This window comes from Ochotona princeps, chromosome 5 (genome assembly GCF_030435755.1).
Source record: "Ochotona princeps isolate mOchPri1 chromosome 5, mOchPri1.hap1, whole genome shotgun sequence".
Classification (NCBI taxonomy): Eukaryota; Metazoa; Chordata; class Mammalia; order Lagomorpha; family Ochotonidae; genus Ochotona; species Ochotona princeps.
Genome location: NC_080836.1, coordinates 38,276,976 through 38,295,778, shown reverse-complemented (window position 1 = coordinate 38,295,778; position 18,803 = coordinate 38,276,976). Strand labels below are relative to the sequence as shown.

The following is an 18,803-nucleotide window of genomic DNA, read 5'->3' as shown; positions in this document are numbered from 1 at the left end:
TGAGATACTATTCTTTTATCAGAGTTTATCATCAAGGAAGCAGTTTCCATTCTTTTGTACGTATTTGTTGCATCTTTCTTAATATAATATCACATTTTCCTCTGCCACTTCCGTCATTCTGAATTAACGGGATGCTAATATTGCTGATTAGTTCTCGTGTTCCTTTTCACTGCAATCACGTTCTTAAGTCAGTGCATTATTAGTTCATATAGGATTTATTTGCAAAACTTAACTGCAATCTTGGTTAAATGGTTAATATCATGCAATAAATATTAATAATTATAAGAAGGATGATGCTGGTGGTGATGGCAATATAAACTTCAGTGGCTTTAGTGTTAGGGGTGTGAGTCTAAAAATGATGATCAGCATTTATCCTACATCAATAATTTACATCAAATTAGCTCAATTTACAAATCAAAAATAGATTTTTCTGTCAGCAAAGTAAGATCAGTCTTGTATCTGAAAATCAGGCACAGCTTGTAGATCATCATTAACCATGGAGGCTCTGAAATCTGAACTTAGCTGCCAATTTTGTTGATGATGCGTAAGATGAAATCGAGTACAGCTGGCTCTTCTGTCCTAAGCTAGCTCTGCAGTACTGACATTAGTAAAAAATCTGTTTGTTTTCAGCTTCAGAAAATTAAATAGCTATGTCAAAAATGAAGCAGAGAGAACAGATATATATGGGTAATAAACAGGTGCCATTTGTATTTTTAGGTGTATTTATTCATTTATTTACAGATTCACTTGATTACTGCAATGCTCCTTAAGTTTGACCAATCGCAATGACATCAAAGAATAAATGGGAGACTTCTTTAAAAGACCTCAAAAGGAGGTCCATTTTGTGATTAATGGGAAGCAAAGAATCAAAATCATTTGCAATTTAAGATCTATTAGCACAAACGCAATTTCAAAGTGTGTACATTTCACATTGCTTTAAAATAGAGTTGTTGACTAAAACCTTTTTTAGAATGGATACGTCATATCATTTAGGCCCAAACTCTAAACATTCATTAGAATGTTTAGAAATATGTCAATCTCCAATATTACTTGAAAAGGAGGAAAGAGCAGAAATTTCAATAAAACAATCTTAAGGTTATGGTATAAAATTAAACTCTAAATCCTTAAATCTACTGGAAGATTGGTGAGTCAGAAAGATACTTTTCCTTTTTTTCTCAATTTGTATTAAGTATGCTGTGCCAGTAGTAAAAACTGAGCAAGACCCAAAAAGGTGGGACGAAGAATAAAACAACAAGATACTTTTGAAGACTGGAAAACAGGTGGATGAAATCTAACTACTTTTTCAAACCCCAGAAACTGGAAGCTTCTGCTTCTTGAAAGTTCCTGGCTCCTGGCTTTGACCTGATTTAGCCTCTGCCATGGGGCCTACTTGGGGAGTAAAATAGTGGATAAAAAGTGTCTCTCTAGCTCTTCTACTATGTCTCTGTAATTCTTTCAGAGAGATAGAGATGGAGACAGAGAGTCCAAGTCACTGGGTCTGATACTCATGAAAGCTCCCATCAGCTTTATGTCTCTCATGCTTGACCAAGAGCAGAAAATTAGACCTTACAAGAAATCTGAGGAAAATTTCCAACATGGAAAAGAGAGATCAAAATAAAAATTAAATTCTACTTTGGAACTGGATAACACTCAGGAAAAAGCAAATTTGAATAAATCCATGTATAATTTTACATATATTAGATAGATAGATACATACACACTATCACTCATATCCTCAGAGAATTAGGATTATAGTCTTAAAAGATGAATAAGGCCCGAAATCATGGTGCAGCCACTTAAGATGCCACATGGAAAACTAGCATCCCCTGTGAGTAATGGGTCTAGTGCCATTTCTCCATTTTCAATCCAGCTCCCCATTAATGTGCTGGAGAGCAGCAGAAGATGGGCAAAGCATTTGGGTCCCTGCATCCACATGGGAGACTGGTTGAAGCTCATGACTTTGACCTGGCCCAGTCCTGACCATTACAGCAGTTGGGAAATGAACCAGTACATGGAAGATCGAACTCTGTCTCTATCCCCTTCTCTCTGTAACAATACCTTTTAGGTAAATTAATCAATCTTTAAACAAACAGTATGAATACACTTAATTTTTAAAAAATGTATTTGTTTATTTGAAAGATGCAGAGAGAAAGAAAGAAGGAAAGATCTTTTATCCCCAGGTTCACTCTCCAAATTACCCATAGCAGCAGGAGCTATACCAGACCAAAGTCAGGAGCCTGGAACTCCATTGACATCTCCGATATAGGAGGCAGGAAACCAAGCACTAGGGCCACCTTCTGCTATTTTCCCATGTTCATTAGCGAGGAGTTGATCGGAAGTAGAGTAACTGAGACTGAAACAGTGCCCACATGGGATGCCAGCTTCACAGGTGGTGGTTTATCCTACCATGACACAACACTGGCTCTTCAAGTACATTTAATTCCAATGAGCTGCATGCTTCCCATAAGTGGGTCAAATGCTAAGTTTTTGCAAGAAACTCAACAATTCAATAAAGAAATGGACAAAGGCCATAAACAGGCATTTTCCAAAAGAAGAAATACAAATGACCAAAAGACACATGAAGATTCTCAGGGTTACCAGTCATCAGAGCAACGCAAATAAAAACTACAGTGAAGCATTACCTCACTCCAGTTAGAATAGCTATCATTAAAAAATCAAAGCATAATAATAAATGCTGGAGATAATATAGTGGGGGAAAGTTCCAGAATTCACTATTGGTGGGAAGTTAAACTAATACAGCCATGTGGAAGATAGTGTGAAAATTCCTCAGAAATCTGAAAATATGTCTACCACGTGACTCTCATCCCATTCCTGACAATTTACCTGAAGGAAATGAAATCAGCATATGAAAGAGTTATTTACATCTCTGTGTTCATTACAGCTCAAGTCACTACCATTATTATACAGAATCAACTTAGATGGGCATCAACTGATTATTAGATAAATTATATATATACACTTTGAAATATTACTCAGCCATAAAAAAGTGAAATGCGGTATTTTGCAACAAAATGGATGCAATTGGAAACCGTTATGTTAGTGAGATAAACCAGTCCCAAGAAGATAAACATCATATGTTGGGGTCTGGTGTGATGGCTCTATTGGCTAATCTTCCCCCTAGCAAGCACCAGAATCCCATATAAGCATATAAGCAGTTCATGTTCTGGCTGCTCTGTTTCCCATCCAGTTCCCTTCTTGTGGCCTGTAAAAGTAGCAGAGGGTGGCCCAAAGTCATGGGATTCTGCCCCCATGTGGGAGACCCAGAAGAAGCTCCTGGCTCCAGGCTTTGGTTGGGCTCAGCTCCAGTTATTGTGGCCATTTGGGGGAGTAAACCAGCAGATGGAAGGTGTCTCTTCTTCTTTTGGCAAATCTGCCTTTCACATAAAAATAAATAAATCTTTAAAAATGAAGAAAATAAAAATAGACAAGAAATTAAAAAATAGGAAAATTGAAGGGCAAGTCCATGAGATCAATCTTTTAAAGAAAAAAGTTTCAAAAAGATAGGAAAAAGAAACAATAAAGAAGGAATGACGAAGGAGTCATTGGTGAAGTAATTTAACAAAATTCCTCAAAACTATGATTTCTATATTTAAACACCTATTCAGTGATTCAATACACGGGGCAAAAATAAAATCACATCAAAGCATATCACGAATTTAGAACAATGAGGGTAAGCAGAAGATCATGAGAATTTCCAGAAAGGAAGAAACTGGGACAGAAATTACGGTGTCATTATACTTAAGGCAGAGTAATGCCTATACGTTCATGAAAATTATCAGCCAAACAATTATCCACGGAGGAGGGAAGAATACGAATTTCCAAGAATACAAACTCTCCAAATATGTGTCATGCAAACACTTCTGTTGTTAAACGACCACTGGAAGACAGTCCTTAAATAAAGAAGGACTGAGAGGAGACGGGAGAGGAGGAGGGGAAGAAGAAAGGCGACAATACAAGGAGAAGAGGAAAGGAATGCACAGCTGAAGGAGGGCAGCATTGCAGGTGACTACTGCTCAGCGGCCACACAGCACAAACTCTCCAAACTGAATCTTATTAAGAACGTTTTTGACGTCTTGGATGCGGGGCCTAGTGGTTAAGCACCATTCCCATGTTGGAATGCCTGGGTTGGAGTCCTGGATCCACTCCCATCTTTCTGCTGATGTGTACCCTGGGAAGCAGTAGGTCATGGCTGAAAGGCTTGGGTACCTAAATGGGAAACCTTCATTGAATTCCCAGCTCATAGCTTTGGCCTTCCTGCCCTGGGACACAAGGAGTGAACCAGGGGGTCGAAACTCTGGTTCCTTCCAATTAAATAATGGCAAAGGAAGAAAGAAAGAATAGGTGTGTGTAGACAAAACTGTTAGAATATTATCAATTTAAATAATGAAAAATGAGGCTATCATAGTGTGTTCTTGTCTTAAGTTGTCACACTGAATCTTTTCAACCAGTATCTAGGCAGCAGCCTTTATTCCGGCGCAATGCAAAAGATAATACAAATCTGTCTAAATAATTTGAATTTTTCTTTATGAATTGTCTTGATACATATGCATGCATATGAGCCTGGATGTGCATTAAATTTCTGAAATTATTTACAAAAATATTAATACAGTTGCTCCTAAGGGCCAAGGAATATGTGAGGAAAATATACTTTTGAAAATGTATCCTTTTGTTGTTTTTGAATCTTACTATAATCTAAAATGTATAAATTCTATTTTATTTAGAATTTTCCAGAGGTTTCTGACCAGTAGGCCCCTGTGACCACAGAAGGGATTAAGTGACAAGGGTGTTCCTTAGCAACAAGAACCACCAGAGACAGTTTGATACAGCATGTTTTTTGTTTGTTTGTTTGTTTGTAACGCAAACACAAACTTCTATAGACTAAAACAGGGGGAATGCAGAAGGGGGTCTCCTGACTGTCCTCCCACCCTACAATGACACTGTAATTGGCTAGAAGGCATGCCTGTCTCCCTTGACCCTCTAATCGTGTAGCAGGTGACATCCAAGACACAGAAGTAGCAGATATGCCACAGGTCACGTTCACCACGTGTGGCTGTGAGTCACGTACACCGCATAAGCTGGCAGGTAATGTGGACCACACCTGACTTCTCCGAGTTGCTTATCAAGGGGAAGTCCCAGCACAGCTCGTCCAAGGACAGAGAAAAGAAACTGGGATGATGTATCCCACTGCTCTGGTTTGTACAGCCAGTGATCAGATCAGGTTGAAGTCTCCATGTGCCAAGACCATTGCCAAGGGTTTCTCCTAGGGACACAGCGTGCCATGTCCTTATGGTCTTCCACGTGGACCAAGCAGGCAGAGAGATCCAGGGGTGATCTCTCACAACAATTCTATTTATTTATTTATTTATAATTCTAGTCTTTAAACTGATATAACATACAGCTTTAAATGAGAAATTCCACTTTCGGGATTTTATTTTGTCCATAAGCAAAATGATAAAGATGCAGGAATCTTTGTGCCAGCAAAAAAAAAAAAAAAGAAAATGAACACTTTTCTACTTGGTACTTTGTGAAATAAATTATGTTCAACTTTTCAATGAAATATTATGCAACCAGAAAACCAGAAGTAAAATCATTTGCTGATAAAAATTATCTCTAAGATAAAGTGCTAAGAGAAAATAGGCAAAACATGAGTGCATGGTCACATTTTCTTTTGTATATGTAGACTATCTGTGTGGAAATGCAAACATTCTATTTCATTAGTTTGCTGTGGAAATGACTGGATGGCAGAAGAACAAAAATATGACTGTCATTCTTTTCCATATACAACACTGCGACTTTTGAATATGAGCATTTGAATTTGTTACCTTCGAAAGCTAAATTGCAATATAATTTTGAAAATGTAGGACATTCTTAAATAGTTTGATGATTTTCTCCTCAATTCTTTTTTTCCTATTGCAAAGTTGCTATGAGATCTTTCATCTAATAATAACACTCTGGTTGTAGTTCTGCAGTGCTTGAGAAATAAAATCTGTTTTTCCTGCTGGGATCAGAACAGTTGTCAGCATATGTGGGCAGCAGTGGGTGAAAAGCTTTTGAATGTAAGGCATACAAACTAAATACCAAAGTTGAATGTATCATAAAGTAATTGTTGACATATGAGAAATCTTATATCAATGATATTTATGAAGACATTCGTGATGGACTTTTCCAGGATACAGATGAGCACAAGAAACCATCTTGATGGTAGCCACTCAATCAAGACAGACCAGAGACATGAAAAGAAGAAGTAATGGGAATTCTAGATTGGATTTCAAAGCTATGCCTGGCTCCCTGTCCAATGGTATGATATCCGGGGTAGAGAGGGGAAATAAAGAGTGGAAATATTTTTAGGTTATTCCTTTCCCTTGAGTGTATATAGATCTTGCCCATCATGAATATTAGAAATTTGGACATGAACTTAGCTTTATTGAAGACTATGTAAATTTTGTGAATAACTGATTTTTAGGAAATTAAGAGTTGTGAGAGTGCCATAAAGTCCCTGCTGTAACAGTGGCAAGCTGCAGAAATAGATTTTCTTGATCAAGATTTTTCAGAACTAATGTGTCAGAATAAAATGCCTGTCTCCTAAAATTTGTGTGTGAGGCTTCCCCAGGCTTTCTATCAAACACAAACTGACATCTCTGCCTACCGAAATTCACTGGGACCAGAGAAATTAGATGGAGATGCAGAATTTAAAGGCTTATACCTCACACATTTTATTGGTCACTATATGAACACTTACTTTGCCAAATAAAATACAGCTTGAGGCTGTCACTGTTTCTACTGCGTTGCCATCTGTCTCAATATTGAAAAGTTGGATAATCTCTAAATGGAGACTTGTTAGCATGACAAATAACGACATTTGCTAACTGCACAAAATGGCATGGTATGACTGGTCTACAAAGGGTCCAATGTGCTACCTCTGCAGGTATAATTCCCGAATCAAGGAGGGTTTTGATACAAGTCGGGGAGAGGGGTGGGTGGTACAGCACAGCAGCTTAAGCTGTTGCTTGGGAACTGCACAGAGTGCAAGTTGGAGTTCTGGATACTCCATTTCGGTCCTGCTCCCACTTTATGTGCCTGGGAAGCAGCAGATGATGGCTGAAGTGCATGAGTCTCTACCACGCTTGTGCGAGATGAAGATGGAATGCCTGGCTTCTGACCCACCCTGCTGAGTCCATTTCTGGAGTGAACCACCAAGTGAAAGATCTCTCCTTTTCAAAGAAATGCACGCACAAGTAAGTAAGTAGTGTAAAGGAAGGAAATCCAGGAGAGAGGTGACACTATAGTTTACTGTTGCCAAACACCTGATGAGAAAGTTAAAGGTAAAATGAGCAGACATATTGTCTTTATTTTGGGGTGTGTGTGTGTGTGTGAGAGAGAGAGAGGGAGAGAGAGAGAGGGAGAGGGAGAGAGAGAGAGGGAGGTGTTGGAGGGCAAGAGAGAGAGAGATTCAAGGATAGAGTAGATATGAAGTTCTGCTTCTATTGGAAGAAAAGGGTTTTTGTCCTATCTTCCCCCATGTATCTGCTTCGGTGTTATTTGCTTATCCATGGCTGACTTGAGTCCACGTTTAGCTCTGTACTCCCTAGAGGAGGCTACTCACTCTACTACTTGTTGGAACTCCCCTTCAACAGGATGTTAGGACTCCAACACTAACCTTGGAGAAGTGCAATATCCAAAAGCATTTCCCAATGTCAGCAAAAACTTCACAAAATAAGTCTTTCCCAACAGCTAAAAAGCATCAAGTATATAAACCTTAAAATTCACTCAGAAACCCTTAAAAGCATTCTGATTCCTACGCTGCTTTTTTATGTTTAGGTCTGTTGTTGACTTTCTGCTTAGAAGACATCCTTCTTCACATCACCATAGGTTTTTTCTTTTAGGTTACATTTTTATTTAAAAGACAGATTTGTGCTACAATTTTTAAATTTTATTTTAACATTATTATTTACATAGTTGAGAGGGGCTGCACGTCCATGTGAACCTCTGGTTAGGGTTTGGAGGGTTGAGGTATGGAGGAAGCTGAGTGGGACACATGTTTGAGTCTTTTTGTTTTTTCTCCTGTGTCCAAAGCAGGGTGCAGGGAAGAGACTGCTCGTTACCGTCAAACTACATCAGCACCCAGGGATGGGGACAGTGACTTGATGATGTCTTAGAGACTCCAATGTGGGAAAGAAAGTTCTGAGGGTGTTCCCTGAGCTCTGAGGGTGTGACTTGGGTGGTTTAGATAATTCTGAGATATTGTCAGCTTCATTGCATCAGAGTTGAGAAGAATCTTTTCAAAGACTATTGGCTGACCAAATCCACCTTAGTGTCTGTAGCCATGGATACAGACACTTGCTGCAAAGTTCGGCCCCCCAGGAGAGTTGTCCAACCAGTTTTTTCCACTTCCCATCCTCGGACAAGACACTGGATGTCCTCCAATGGTCTAGATGAACTGGCTGTGATGTCCCCCAAGTGTATCTGAACATGCTGTCCACTATACAGGTGTCAGCATCTGAGGAGGTCTAATCCTGATACAAGCACTCCAAATTCGAACCATGTATCTTGTGACTTTTCCTGTGGCCAGGAATTGAAGTGCTGCAACCTGGCTCAGTCCAGCCCACCTCCAGTCCCAGTTCTTGCTAGTGGATACAGTAGTCTCATCTAGCCGTTTGCACCCCCAACAGTCTTCGTGAACTGACTGCAATCTAGTTGGGGAGTCCCCAAGAAACCTAGCCTGGGTGACCTCAAACTTGATTCTTGTGTGCAGCAGATAGTGCAGGATCAGTCTGGACTGTCACCTGCCCCAGCCAACAATTACCAGTGAATGTAGCTGCCTAGTAAGTTTTGCCCCAGACTCCTCTTCCCCACAAATCAATGGGTGCTTCACCCTAGCCCAGGCCAGTCCATCACAGATGTGGTCTTCACGCACACCAGTGGGTGCCACAGTCTAATCAGGGTGATTTCAAGTAACCCCCAACAGACCTAGCTTTGTGCATGCCAATATGTGCTGCAGCCTAACCCGGCCCAGCACAGCCCAGCCCAGCCCAGCCCAGCCCAGATCTCATCCAGCTCTCATGCTCACCCATGGGTGCTGTGGCTTATCTCAGCCTGACCCACCCCCAGACCCACTCATCATGAATGCTGACAGGTGCTGTTACTTTGTCTGGCTTGGCAACCCCAGGCCTGGCTCTTGTTTACACAAGTGGGAAGAGCAGACCAGCAGAGTGCCCACCATTTTACTAGGCCCACTCTCAACTCTGGTTCTTGTATTTGCTATGGGTTACTATGGTCCAGCCTGAAATGACTTACACTCAGTCCTGACACTTGCCAGTGGGTGTTGCAGTCTAGACCAGCCAGCCCATTCCCTTTCTGGTTCTCACACATGCCAGTAGGTATGGAAGCCTAGCCAATTTGGCTCCCAGTCCCAGTTCTCACACTCACAACTTCAAGAACTCCTAGCAGAGGAGTCCTTGAACTTTTCCTACCAGGCCTACTCCCAGCCCCAGATTTTGTGCATGTCAGCAGGTGCTGCAACCTGGCTCAGTCCAGCCCACCTCCAGTCCCAACTCTTGCTGGTGGATACAGTAGTCTCACCTTGCCTGGTGCACCCCCAACAGTCATTGTGAACTGATGTTGTTTTCCAACCCAGTCTGTCCTGCACCCTGTCCTGACTCGCACTCATGCTTGAATCTGATATGAACTGGCCCAGTCTAGCCTGCATCCAGATCCAGCCCACACATTTGCCAACAGTTGATGCATCCCACCCCACACCCATTCCAACTCTTGCTGGCAGATGCTACAGCCTGGCCCAGCCTAGCCTACCCCAAACCTGAGTAATATGTGATCCAGTGGATGCTGTAACCTAACCTGGCCCATCTCACATCCCATTTTGGCCTATCCTAGTCTGATCTTTCTCCAGACACAACGCACATGCATGCCTATGGGTGCTGCAGCCATGCCCAGCCCAGTTCTTCCTCAGCACCAGCTCTCATGTTCACCAGGGAGAGCTGCAGCCTAGCAAACACTTGGGCCATCTTTTGCTGCTTCCCCAGGCCCATTAGCAGGAAGCTGAATCAGAATTGGAGCAACCTGGAATCAAATTGGTGCCCATTTGGGATGCAGGTACTGTATTGGAAGAATTAGCCCACTCTGCTATGGTACTGACCTCACCATAGTTTTCATATAAATTATTCATAGTATTTTTATCTCAGGGAGGGTTCATCTCCCCTTCCCAACCAGTGAAACTCATAGGCTGCTATTTTTAGCAACAGTACCTCCAAAGCCTAAGTCAAGACAATCTGTAATGGCCACAGAAAGATTCTCATACCACAGTTTCTGAAGGGTTTCTCTCTTCCTTTTCTTTTCTTTTCTTTCCTTTCCTTTTCTTCTATTTTCTTTCCTCTTCTTTTCTTTTCTTTCCTAGAACCTATAAGTTTACTATTCCTACTATTGTGAAGTATATATTTCCACTATGCACAAGTCATGGTTGACAGCTTAATGATCAGGCTCTATAAAATTGTAAAATGATTTGGAAAGCTTTATTGCCCTCATTGAGCTCTGTCTAGGAGTTGGAAAGTTAGAGAAATTTATGTGATCCACAACAGTATAAGCAAGAATTTTTTTAAAAGGATTTAATTATTTACTTTTCATTGGAAAGGCTCATATACAGAGAGAAATACAAGATACAGAGAGAAAGATCTTCTGTCCACTGGTTCGCGCCCCAAGTGGCCACAATGGCCGCAGCTGAGCCAATCTGAATCCAGGAGCAGGAGACTCTTCCAGGTCTCCCATGTGTGTACAGGGTCCCAAGGCCTTGGGCCATCCTTTGCTGCTTTCCCAGGCCACCAAGCAGAGAGCTGGATGGGAAGTGGAGCAGCCAAGATACGAACTGACACCCACATGATATCCCAGGGGATGCAAGGTGGGCATTTAGGCACTAGGCTATCGCACAGGGCCCAAATACACAGAATTTAACAAACAAGTGATTTATTTTAGAGTTTGTGAGTGTTAGGTAAGGTAAGACTCCACAGTTAGGGCACTTGAACAGTGGTTTGAAGGGTAGATTGTGCAGTGAAGGTCCTTCTAAGCTAAGAAAACTAGGGCAGAGGCTCGTACACATGAAGCAGGCAGTTTGGGAAACTAGTTTAGGACAGGAAGCTTGAAGTAGAAGTGAACAGGAAAGTGGTGGGAGTATAGAGGGAACGGCGACCATCATGTTTCATGTCTCCAGCTTTGACTCTTGAATAGCCATGATGGAGGGTTTATTATCCTTGTAGCAAAAAGATTCTTATTTTCCCTGGACACTTAAATAAAACCTGGCTTTTTCATTTGCTTGTGACATACCATATATGTGATCATCTTAAATTTCCTCTTTTCCTGCCCAATATCAGTAAGCATAATAAATCAGTATCGTATGTGCCCATGTTGACCTTGGTAAATAGGCTACCCAGTACTTGCTATGATTCAGTGCTGGGACTTTGCACTGATATTGGGGATCAATGTATCAGTTAGGGCACTTTGCAATTGAAATGATAGGAAATTCAATTCAAACTGACTCACTAGCAGTGAACAAATTTGCTCAGCTAATTTGACAGTCCAGCTACACGTTCATCTCCAGGAGCAATTTGATTCAGGTTCAATGTCTTCAGCACCCACTTTTCCCTTGTCCATCATTTAGATCTACTTTCTGTGTTAGCTCTGTTTTCCAAGAGACTCATGCCCTGCGGTGGAAGCTTACATTTTCTTTTTCCATGATCAAGTACAATAAACAAAAAGAGAGACATCTCCCTGTGGCTCCCACCCAATTCCTGACCAGTCACTTTGACTATCCAGGGGGCGGACTAGTCAATGGAAGAACAACCTTGTGTAATCACTGGTACAGATGAGTGAGATCTAGGGCATATTTGTGTGGTGATTTTGTCTGCAGTTACACACCTGGATGCTCAAGCTATGACCTCGTGGCACTCCAAGTCTGCTCTGGGCCTGTTCTCTGATGACCTAGTCCTCCAGTACCAGCTCTGAGCTCTTTCCTTGGCAAGAAGCTGGATCATTCTGTGTTTCTCATCCTTTGTACAGGTTGAAAGGCATCCTTTTCCCATTTCAGGGGAAATCCTTTCTCCTTTGAAGATTCTTGGAGATACTTAGGCTATGTCTTCTGGCATGGAATTTAGTATTTTCAAAACAAACAAAAAGTTCTTAGACCACTCTTTCTGCCCTTCTTTTTTCTGTTTCTGGGTCAATAAACACCTAGCCAAAACCATCTGAGAGTAGGGAAGCAAGAGAGAGGCAATAGCAGGAAGTATGGGGAGACGCAAGATGCAGATGTCATTTATATTGCAAATAATATCACAAGGTCTCATAAGTATATTGATATTTCAAAATGGTAATGCATAAATTCTCCACCTCCCTTGCCACCTCAAGATATGAGGAGGCAGAGACCACTGGCAAACAACTTAGTTTGTCTCAGAGAAGTGTGATACTATTTAAGCCTTAGAAATTATGATATGCCATGCTTCTTACTAGCTTGGAATTTAGGTCTCAGTCTTAGCTATTTGTTCTTATGTATGCATGGCAAAGTTATATAATAATTTGTATTCATAATTTTAAGGTTATACCCAAGAAAAAATAATTTTCTAAATTGCATTAGGTTTCTAGGAGTAGGCATCTATCCTAGAGATTAAGACGCCTACAGTTTGGGGATGGTGTGGTAGTTCAGTAGGTTAATATTCCACTCTGTGACATGGGCATCCCATGTGGGCACTGGCTTGTGCCCCAGTTGCTCCATCTCCTATCCAGCTCCCTGCTTCTGGCCTGGGAAGGCAGTGGAGGACGGCCCGAGTCTTGTCACCCTGAAGACTGCAGCTGAGGCTCTGCCATCCAGTAGCCACACTGCCAGCTCACTGTTCCAGCACAGCGTCCTCGCTGCCCCTCTCTCCCCTGCCCCTGTGCGACTTCCACTGGGAGCTCACTTCCGAGCACTCCAGGACACCTTCTGCTCCGTGGCAGAAAGCTGTTCACATTGTCCCCAGACTCAACCTAGCTCACAGGCAATCTGTTCACTCGCTTGCTTTTTGTAATGGCAACGAGGGTGACCAAGAGTGTGGAGGGGCCGAACCTCCTTAGACTTGAGTATTTGTGTGACTACAACCTCCAGAGTTCTCCCAACCACGCTTCTTAAACAGTAATGACAGACACCCCCCAGCTTTTGATCTAGCTACCTGCTAATGTGTACACTGGGAAGCAGCAGATGGTGGTTCGTGTATGTGTGTCCCTGCCATTTACACGGGAGACTATGCACTGCCTTCTCGCCTCCCAGCTAGAAGGTCAAGCCCTGCTCTTGCTGTTGTTCATGGATTAAACAAACAATGGATGGAAGATTTCTCTCTGTCTAGGCTTTTGCTTTTCAAATGAAACAAAAAAATTTTTTTAAATGATTAGCATTTGTCTGCACTTATGAGGACTGAATCCTTTACTAGAGGGTCAAGTAGGATATTTAAAAGAATTTCTAGCAAAACAAACTAAAGGAATATTTGGATTTTCTGTTTACCATCTGATGATGCCACTCAATGAGCTCCAACCATGAAAACTGAAACTGCCCTAAATTGATAACAAGAGAGCTCAGAAATCACAAAGGGAACAGTGATTTTCAGAATAATGCCACTACCTCTCCTCCAATGGAAAAACAAGCAGATGTGTTCCTAGGGTCCAGGGGTCATTTGGCAGGTGCAGGAGTGTGACAGAGAATGCCCTAGCTCTTCCCATCTTCTCATTCTCCACTTTCCTGCTCAAGCTTCCCACTGATCAAACCTAGCTGGCAGCCAGTTCATAAGGAAGTCTTAGAAGTATGGGGACTGGGACCTGGCATGATTCATGGCTCCATGGCTAAATCCTTGTCTTGTACACTCTGGGATCCCACAGGGGTTTCATGTCCTGGCTGCTCCACTTCCCATCTAGCCTCCTGCTTGTGGCCTGCAAAAGCAGTTGAGGGGGGCCCAAAGCCTTGGGTCCCTGTACCTGCATGGAGACCCAAAAGCAGCTCCTGGCTCTTGGTTTTGGATTGGCTTAGCTCTGGCCATTGAGGACACTTGGAAAGATCTTTATCTCTCCTTCTCCCTGTAGAACTGCCTTTCCAATAAAAATTTGAAAAAGATATAAGAAAAAGGAAAAAATAAGAAGATTGGTGACTTTGTGATCTAGCCAGAGGAGGGGAAAGAAGGGTTAGGTCCAGGATTCTCCACCCTCACAGAGGGTTTTTGTTGTTGTTGTTTAAGTTCAGCAATTAGAAATCCTGGTTTGATATCGATAATTTATCCTGGACGAACAAGGTTATCATTGGGCCATGAGAGATCAATCTTTACATTATGACTTTAATCAGAAGCCTTGCTTATGGATCTCTGCCCATATTTTGAACTGAGGTTGAGAGACCTGCCATTCTGCTGTGCTTACTTTTAAGAATTCTGCCTCCCTGGATTTCTTAACCTTTTAAATCAAAAAAGCTAGGTTTGTATCTTGGCTCATGCCTTCCCTTTCATTTGAAATACTGAGAGTCTCTCGTCACTTTGCTGGCGAGCCGTCTATTTATCCATCTGAAGGCTGCTGAGATTTGCTTATACCAGAATTTCAATGGTATTTTCCAAAATTAATTTCCATTTCAAGCACCAAAAACCACACTGCACAGGACATGGCAAATATTTGTGCTCATTCCTTTGAAGCCTTAACCTGACTGCCATCACTCTCTAAATATAGATCAGGATTAACTGAGTAATAAGGCAGGAGTTTCTCTAATAAATTCCTCCTTGCTGTTACTGCAGAGGAGTCTTTCAAAGGATTTAACCTCAGGTAGACGAGAACTTTGGAAATATTTGGGAAATGTCCACATTCTAAAACAGTCACTACGTTTGAAAATCGTAACAAGCTTTGTGCTATCATGGAGAGCCAAACAAAAGGCTTTCCGTATTTCCAGCCAGTCTCCTATTTCATAAATTTCAGCATCCATTTCTGTTTTTGAAAACTGGTTGTTTCACCAAAATTTCTACTTATCCTAGAAGTACACTTTTTTTTTAAATATCACTCCCTCTAAAACAAGAAACATTTCAAATTTATCCAGTATAGGCTACTTCTTATTCAATTTTTATGGGCAAGGATAATGGAGCACCGAACTTCTCATGTGCAACAAGAAAAAGAACTGAAAGAACTTTAAAACCGTATGAGAAACTGAGTGTTTCAGGAAAACAGCATGGTAAGAAAAGTGCCTCTCGGTAAGAAACCAAAGAACCGCAAGTCACAGCTAAATAGGAGGTATCAAACATTCTATGGGAAAAAGAGACAGATGTGTTTTTAGAACTGGAAAAACACTGGTTCACTCTTAGTTGTGATCACACTTTGGGGGGTGTCTACGTGAAGCAAATGTTTTGGCTCTAAACTTGTTTCTGTCACTTTTACAAGTTCTGTCTTCACCAACCTCAAGGCAGCGGAGGGAGTCAGGCACGTTGTGACTCAGGAAGGGCAGTCAAGAGGCCATCCCTTGTCTCAGGAACACCGCTGGCTGGTACACAATGTGGTGTCAGTTGGCTACCCACAATTCATTGCAGAAATGGGCCCAAAGTAATAGCAGGCTATAAATGCATCTGTAGTTATGTAAATCTTTCCCCTTAAAATAATTGTAATGGTATGGTTCAAGTCCCCCCCCCCCTGCTTTTGTTTCAGACTGGCTCTACGCATTTTTGATGAGGGGGTGAAAACACTAATACAAAAGACAGAATTATTCTAAACTGGTCCTTTTCCAGTGAAACACTGAGTGTTCATTTTGTTTGAGCTAACTTTACACCTGAACCCATGGGCATCCTACACTGCTACTGTGACAGAGGAACCACCTCGTCCTCATTTTCAGGACCCGGAGGGCAAGGCAGAAAGGGGTTGTGAGTTGTGCAGCGTGGATGGAACCACACAATGAAGACAGCAAGCTCGGATTTCCTGGTCTTTGAACTCCCAGCTCAGGGCATGTCCTTTGCGGTTTTAACTCACTGAATCCCTTGCCAGGCCATGTCAACGCTTTGTTTGCACCTGCAAACTATTTCGTTTACACCCCCAGAAAGTCTGGAGTTCACTGATCTGAGACCTGTTACTCAAGAAAAATGTTGTCCTCTGCGTGTGTTCTTTGGTGATCTGAAAAAGACCACCTCAGTTGTGTTTGGGCACTGCCTGGGGAAAGACAAGTGTGCCGGCCTGAGTAGGAAGCTAGCAATGGAAGTCTACACGTACACACACTATGTGGATCACATACATGCGATCCTTTAAAAGTGGCAGCCCTGATTTAAGAGTACAGAACGCTGGAAGAATGTGGACTTTCAGAGAACTCAAGTAGGATGTGTTTAATACCAAAAGGGCATGCAGCATTTCAACCTGAGGGCTTCCTCCTGGAGCCCATGCTGTGCTTGCACTAGGCATCTTCACGTACTCCACGCTGCCGAGTTAACACAGGAACCTGAGTCCGGCCGCACCGAAGGCGCTAGCAGGCCGTACGTTGCAGATGGAAGTTGTGTGGGTTTGTCTTAAAATGCAGACTTAACGCTACTAAAACTACACCGACCTGTACTAGCACGGGTGGAAGCAAGCGGAGGAGGCGTCAAGATGTGTTAATTCAACTTGGGAGGAACACAGCGACCCCGTGGCTAACTCGTCGCCAACTTTCCTCCCCGCACCACCCGGGAGCGTGCTCGGTGGCGACCCAGTGCTCCGGGCCACCCGCGAGCCCCGCTCGGCTCAGGGCGGCCCCCGGCGGGGCGGGCGCACAGCAGCTTCCGACTCGGGCGGCTTTATTGTTTCCTTTCGCCCTCCTCCTCCTCCCGCGCTCGGCCGCGGCGTCACTGGAAAGGCGTCCAAGCCGCCCGGCGGCCGGTTATTTATAGAGCGGGCTGCGCGCGCGTCACGGAGCCCTGCCCGGCTGACGGGGCCGCTGACGCGCTTGGCCGCGGGGCCGAGTCCGCGGGGCTGCGCGCCGGGCGCGGGCCACAATGGGCTTCTGTGTGTGCAGCTGCCACCGCCGGAGGCCGGGGGAGGGGACCGGCCGGCCGCCCCCGGAGCCCCCTCCCTCGCAGCTGGGATCCCCGAAAGGGAGTGGGCAGCCTCGGCCTCCCTCCCCTCATCACCGGCACCCACTACCCCTGGCCAGGACCCGGGCCATGCGGGCTTTGATCTGCCCCCACCCCCAGCCTTCCCTTCTTTTATCAGTAAGTTCTTGTCCCAGCCTCCGCTTCCCCACGTCTCCGAGTTCCTCTCGCTTCCCTTAGTCCCAGCGTGACCAGAGTAGGGGAATCCATCCGGCCCGGGGCGAACATTTTGGAGCGCCCCCGAGGAGCGGGACCCGCACCAGGCGCGCCCAGCGGGGGATGCGGTGACCGAGGGGCCGGGAGCACCGGGCAGGTAACGTATCCTGGACCGGGACCGGGAGCAGGGGCTTTGTGGGGCTGGGGGAGGGGCGCGGGGCGGGCGCAGACGCCGGGCAGCCCTTCCGGGACTCCCCTCCTCCCCTCCGCGCCGCCGGCCCGCGCGCTGCAGGCCGGGCTGGGTGTGTAGCACCAGGAGCGAAAGAGAAACTTTTCCTCGGTGACTCACTGGAGGAGGCTCCTCCCGAGGGGCCGAGATACTAGGGACCCCGCGCCCGCCTCCCGCCGCGCCTCCCAGTCCACTCCCTCTGCCCGTCCCCACCCGCGCCCCCGCCCCTAGCCCTTTCAGATTCTGGACGCCCCCGCCCTGCGGAAGAAGGGACTGGCGAGGATTTGGGGGACTTTTTTGGGATCCGGAGACCCGCTCTGAACCCCTCCCCTCTTTGCTGGCGGTAGTTGGGGGTGGGGGAGAAGCTTTTTCTGAAGCCCCTCGCACGTGGAAGGCAAGCCGAGAACTTGCTGTGCCTTCTAGGAAATTACAATCGATTTGTAATGCTCTTTCGCTAATTGGGAGTTCAAAATTAAACTTTAATAAAGCATTTGTGTCGTCTCGTCTAATTGTGAAAGCTTCCATTCGTCCTGGTAGATAGACTCTTAAGTCTCAAGTTAATGGCGCTAAACTAGATTTCCCCCCCAAGTACAATTCCGTCAGCCGGCGTCGGCGCAGCTGGATTTCCGTAAGGTACAGATGTTGCTAATGGCAGCTTAAGCACGGATGGGCAGAGAGCATACGGAATGCAACATGTTGCCATATGGTTCCTTTAGCCTTTCACCTCCAGGGATATCAATCACATATATTCTGGGAGGAACTTAATGACTCTCTGAACAGCAAAATGAATTACCTGGTACAATTTATATCCCTTGACCTGATACGTTATAACAACAGGAAGAGAGCATCTCACAATTTCTGGGGTATAAATTGAGTTACAGAGCTACATTTCAAATTCTGTAACATCCATTTGTAGTTTGGGGGGCCCTATCCAGTCCTGGCTGTAAAATCTATTTTTAATATTGCCTTCCCCCTCCCAAAGTTTGACAAAACAGTTGGAAGTTGTTAGCAAATCGATTAATCGAATAGGGAGTGGAAAATGTGATTCCCAGAGCTAGTTAATTAAATAAGAGTTAGCAGCCTTTAGAAACGCCATACCTCGTAACCCAAATTCTCCAAGCACTCCTGGAGAACATGAGTTGTTTCAGCACAGCTCCGAAAATTCATTAAGTATTTGAAATTCTCAATTAAGAAACCTGAGTCATCTCTAAACTTTGGAAATCATAGAAAACATTTTTCAGAAATATGAAATATAAGAAATGTAAGTAGGATATATTCATCCAACCAATTTCTATTCGCTCCTA

General features: G+C 43.8%; 1 protein-coding gene across 3 annotated transcripts in view; it reads left to right on the top strand.

Moving 5' to 3' along the window:
- NR4A2 (nuclear receptor subfamily 4 group A member 2) overlaps positions 1-18,803 on the top strand; it is a 43,386-nt gene that overhangs the window by 13,287 nt on the left and 11,296 nt on the right. Inside the window, exon 2 of one of the 3 annotated variants that reach the window (XM_058664487.1) lies at positions 6,191-6,319. The gene's annotated coding sequence lies outside the window, so the exon portion shown is untranslated. Of the gene's footprint in view, positions 1-6,182; positions 6,320-17,211; positions 17,428-18,803 lie in introns of those variants that run through there. The other 2 variants (XM_058664488.1, XM_058664486.1) reach the window with 2 other exon arrangements.